General features: G+C 28.6%; 1 long non-coding RNA gene across 1 annotated transcript; it reads left to right on the top strand.

Moving 5' to 3' along the window:
* The first annotated feature begins 2,766 nt into the window (after positions 1 to 2,766).
* LOC131613139 (uncharacterized) lies at positions 2,767 to 3,834 on the top strand. Its single transcript, XR_009287585.1, has 2 exons — positions 2,767 to 3,502; positions 3,588 to 3,834. It is a non-coding gene; the product is annotated as an uncharacterized LOC131613139 (long non-coding RNA).
* Positions 3,835 to 5,736: the final 1,902 nt, after the last annotated feature.

Raw genomic sequence — 5,736 nt, 5'->3', positions numbered from 1 at the left:
TCAAGTTGATGAATAACTTGAGACTGCCATGATCTGATCATTTTAGTTCATTAAAGATAATAACTTCGTGATTTCAATGAACAGTGCACAATTATGGTATAAGGTTGAAACATCAAGTTGTGACATGAGTCAAGTGGGAGACTGTTGAATTATTTTATTAATCCATTAAATATGACTCATGTAATTAAAAGTTTGGCTTTAAATAAAAGATATCTTAATGTGATGATTATTTAGGTTGTGGATAATTAAGCCAATGGGGTGTTTATTTTGAAATTCAAAATAAAATTTAAATCTCTCTTCTCTCTCTTCATGACTATAAAAGGGCACATTTAGTAAAGCAACACTAACTTTTCTCATTTTCTTTTCATTTCTCACAAATACACAAAGGTATATTTATCATCAAAGATACAAATTAAAGGAAGAAGGAAGAGAAAAGAGAATAATTTCATTCCATAATCAAGAACGGAACAAGAATTACCAATATGGATCCAGGTACATGCTTACTGTTCATTATAGAAATTAGAACACCGTAAAAATCATGATATCAAGATCCAAAACATAAAATTTTGCTAACAAAGAATCCTTACCATTTCATACATCAAGCGGGAAGAGATCCCTTACTATCTCATCCAATCTATCTTTATATTCTTATTGATGGTATACCTCAACAATCTTGTTGTCATTTTAATCCCCATCTCATAATCTCTCTTAATATTTAATTTTTTTTCCAAGATACAATTTTTACCTACCTTCAGATGTTATAGTTGGAAAATTACTTTATTTTGAAAAATTGTGACAGACATTATACGTTGTAGGTCGATATTTGTTCATTATGCTTTGTAGGTTGATATTTGTCCATTGACAATAAATAAATTGGCACACAAAAGTCCGTTGCTATTTCCACATTATAGTGCATGACCAACATGCGTGTCCATGATTGGAAATCTCGCTTTTATCTACTAAAATCGACATATAATGATAGATTTTGTCTGTCACTATAAATTAAATTTTTGTAATGGTTCTTTGAACTCTTAGATTTGATTATTGTGTGTATTGAAATTTTCATTATATTTATAAATTTTTGGGTTAAATATATAAAACTCCCCTGTAATATTAGCGAGTTTTGTTCTTAGTTCCTGAAAAAGTTTTTTTTTCAATCAGCCCCTTGTAATTTCTAGATTCCCTCAAGGGACCCCCCTGACTGCCACATAGCAGAAAAGAATCTCTCTTGCTGCCTACGTGGCAGTCCACGTGGATTATTCATTTTAAATTATTTTTAAATTCCACGTGAAATAAATATTTATTTTAAAAAAAAATTATATTTTACTTTTTTTTAAGTTTTTTTTACTAATTTTATTACTGTTTTTATTATGAACACCCCCTATAATATTAGCGAATTTTTATTTACCCCCTCGTAATAAAAGCAGTAACAAAATTATTTTAAAAAATTAATTTTTAAAAAAAAAATTATAAAAAAATTTAAAAAAAATATTTATTCCACGTGAAATTATAAAATAATTATTAAAAAAAATCCACGTGGACTGCCACGTAGGCAGCAAGAGAGAATCTTAGCTGCAATGTGGCAGTCAGGGGATCCCTTGAGGGAATCTAGAAATTACAAGGGGGGGATTGCAAAAAAAACTTTACCAGGGGCTAAAAACAAAACTCGCTAACATTACGGGGGATTTATATATTTAACCCTAAATTTTTCTTTTACATTTTGCAATTAAAATATGTATATTATGAAATATATAACAATGTATGTTATTTATTTATTTTTAGAAATTAGACCAACGATCATGTGGTCCGGTCAATAATCCACCGATCTTATTAGCAATTCAATGATCAAATGTCTTGATTTAGTTAATCACCAATCTAGATTTTGAAACGTCAGAGAGATGAGTAATTTGTTTTATACTCCCTCAATTCCATAATGAGTGACCCATTTAGAATAAAATGATGTCCCAAAATGAATAACCCATTTTATTTTCCAATTCTACCCTCTAATTAATAAAAATTTCACCATTTCTAATACATGTAGGGGTAGTATATAAAAAAACATTCTCTTTCTTACTTTTATACGCTTCTCTTAATATGTGTGAAATGGTGTGATGGGTCACTCATTGTGGGATGGGGGGAGTACAATGCAATTGGTACCCTCACACTTGATTTGAGACTAGAAAGTTTTGACAAAAAGGCATTTTCATTCTAAAGAGGTTTGTAGAGGTTTCTAAACAATACATCTTAACAACATTGATAAATAAGACTCTACACAAATTGGGCGGTTGCGAAGTTTCACTATAGTAGTGTTTTAAAAGACGGATCAAATCGGTCGGTTGGATCAGTTGAATCGAGAATCAAAAGAATTATCAATTTGATTTGATTGGTGGATCGAATATTGACCAAGTGAAAACAGGTTAGAATCAAACAAACCCAGTAAAAACTGATAAATCGACGATTTTGAAAAATCCTTGAATTAAATGCATGTTTTTTCTCAAACAAAACAATCAAGTTTTGATAAATTAAGAAATTCAGTTTGACCGATTTAATAAATATATAGTTTTGATATATTGACCGGTTTATTCAATCAAATTATCCAATTTAATCTGATTTAGTCATGCGCTTAAACAAGTGACCTAATACCTTCACCGATTGACCGGTTTTAAAACATTACACTATAATAATATAATTTTTTTTCTATCTTGAAAGGTTGTCAAATAATAAAATATTGGTAATACATTAAAGTAACTTTTATGATTGGTAAGATCTTCATATGAGTTCGTGATTAAGGATGATAAAGGACAAACACAAGACACTATTTACTTAGAAATATTTAATAGTTATTACGGATATTAATCCTCTTTCTTTTTTATTTTTCTTTTTTCTTTATGCACTTTGGTTACAGAATGGAACTCTAATAATTCAGAGTTCGTGTCGAGAGATCATTAAAAAGTAAAACCAAAATGAATTCTCATTGCTAGTAAGTTTTTTTATCTGACCACCTTAACGTGTTTCTAAAGGAACAAACATATTACATTGATACACTTTTGAGATATTTTATGATTATTTACAATGTTATTCTTATTTTGTGATTTTCTCTTTTCTTCCATGAAAAGTTATTAAATACTAAAAATTTGATATAAAAATAGCTAATTAATTATTATGATTGGAAATTTTTATAGAACCATTTAACAAGTGTGTTAAAGGGACAAACACGACACATTAGTGTATATAAAAGACAATTCATAAAATTCATAAATAATATAATTTTAGGATTTCTTTAGCAACTCTACAACCTCTTTGCATAAATAAACTTATTATTTCTACAAACTATTTAATTGATCTAAGGTGAGCACGATATATATATACATCATAAATTAAGTGATAGAATCATATCCTAGTTGATTAATTCATATAATAGAAAATATGGCAAAATATATTCACTTTATTTATGTTATGTTTTTTGTTCTCTCTTTCTTTTTTGTAGCAACGATGGTTAATGGTAAGACAATTTCTTTATTTTCAAATTTCCTTCTTTACATTATACATAATTTTTTTAACTCATTTATTAATTTTATTAATTACAGCTGGTGGTAAAAAATGTGTTGATATTGCTGATTGTCCAAAGGAATTGTGCGCACGTACTTTGTCACCAATGTGTTATTTTGGTTATTGTATTTGCAAATGAATATTCATGTGTTGTGATTTAGTCATTGATATTGGCATCTAATAATTTAGTTTTCTTTTAGTTTTAATAATTCCAAGTATCTTGTTGTTATGGCCTTCTACTAGATTATTTTATACAAAATATAAATTTGTCTCCTTTTCTTTCAATAGCATGTGAAATTTTCATTCATATTTCCTTTTAAAATATCTTTAGTAAAATAAAGTTGAAATTGTTTTTATGTTACCTTCAACTCTTTTCTGTCATAATATTCTTAGACTTTTGATGATTCTCGTACTTACAATTTATATTACTTCCACTTTTTAACTTTTAAAAAACATCAATTGTTTTATGTTTAATATATGAAAAACTAGAACGTCACTATAAAATTGTAATAAATTTCTATGGCATATTAGTACAAGTATTCTTCTAATACTCGTCAAAGTTGTTCGAGTAAATAGTCCATCATTATTGGCTCAATATTATTATAAAAACTACATTTTACTTTGGGTATTTAGGAGATTTATTTCGGTGACACAAGCGAAACAATAAAGGGTGTTATGAAAATTTGTCATTTCATCCTCGATTTCTGATTAATCGAAGAGATAATTGAAATGGTCATTGAGTCAATCCTCTACAACAACAAAAATTTTATTTCAAAACTAACGTCAAATATCTCTTGGTTTCTGTCAAAAACCGAGGAAAAAGGTTTTTTTTAATGCAAATTACAAATGTCCATTTTTTTAATTAAAATACGAAGTTTTTTATTCTTAAAGAACAACAAACTCGGATTTTGACAAATATGATTTATCATCGTCGCTATTATTCTCGGAAAACATTAAATCCAAACTTTCATACATACCAATTACTTTCAAGTTCAAAGGTTTTGCACGCATCCAATTTCTGATATAACATGAAAAAAAAGTTAGATATAAAACATAAAATTTTAGTTAAAAGATAAGATATTACGAAAAAACATCAACCATCGAACAATTTTTTTTGTACTTTCAATCCATCCCAGAGATTTGTTCCAAGTTTTCATTATCAATGTTTTCACTATTCCTATGACAAATATTTTCATTATCAATGTTTGAGTTTCACAAGATAGCGTCCAAGATATATAGTGGTGGTATTTGTAACAACTAAATCCTACGGAGTTAATTTATAAAACATGCGGAAATAATTACTCAAAAGGGTGCCATATTTTCTCAGCATAAACATCTTTTTAGATATAAAATAAGTTAGCAGTGGAATTAAACAATTAAAACGTATCTTCTTTTGTCTTATAAAATAAAATCAACTTTATTCAAATCATGAACCAAATAACGTATACAACTCGTAAAAAACATGGAATGGTCTCAACCTAAATGTTACACTATTTTGAGCGACACACGGGAACTAAATAACATAGAAGATAAATGATGAAGAAGGTCAACTATTTCATCCTCCAACACAAGCAACAACTAAAGCTCCTCTACATGAGTATTTCCACCACAAGCGTGAAGACAACACATAACAAACAGGGGGTGAGAATACATTCACATATATTAATGGTGCATCAAACAACAAGGATAGAACAATTAGCATAGATAATAAATCGCACAATCCATCCCCAACAATAATCATTCATAAATGAAATTACGTATGCAATGTATTTATCTCCTCTACTCCAAAGCATGTGGTACCAAAGTTTTGATGTTAGAGGTATGTTACTAATTAATCCACTCGTCATTGTTTCCTATTTGAATATGAAACTTCTAACGGGATTGAAGTCCCACTTGTCACTAGACCAAAGTCCTGTCTATCTCTGATATACATGATGCATGAATGCGACAAATATAACACCTCAAATCTACCCAACGTTTATATTAAAATCAGAGTGCCAAAATTTCGACTTAACTTGAGGTATTACATTCAACTTTCAAACCAACAACGGGACAACTTAATTTTTGAACACATACATAGCACCAAAATAAAGTAAAGGACTTCAACAAGTATTTAGTCTCAATGATTCAACTTTAATTAAGTAACTGCAGCGGAAAACAAATCAACTTAAAACAGCGAGTAATCAT

The sequence above is a fragment of the Vicia villosa genome, linkage group LG6 (genome assembly GCF_029867415.1).
Source record: "Vicia villosa cultivar HV-30 ecotype Madison, WI linkage group LG6, Vvil1.0, whole genome shotgun sequence".
In the NCBI taxonomy this organism is placed as follows: domain Eukaryota; kingdom Viridiplantae; phylum Streptophyta; class Magnoliopsida; order Fabales; family Fabaceae; genus Vicia; species Vicia villosa.
Note: the sequence above shows the minus strand (reverse complement) of the source record. Positions and strands in the feature narration are given on the sequence as shown.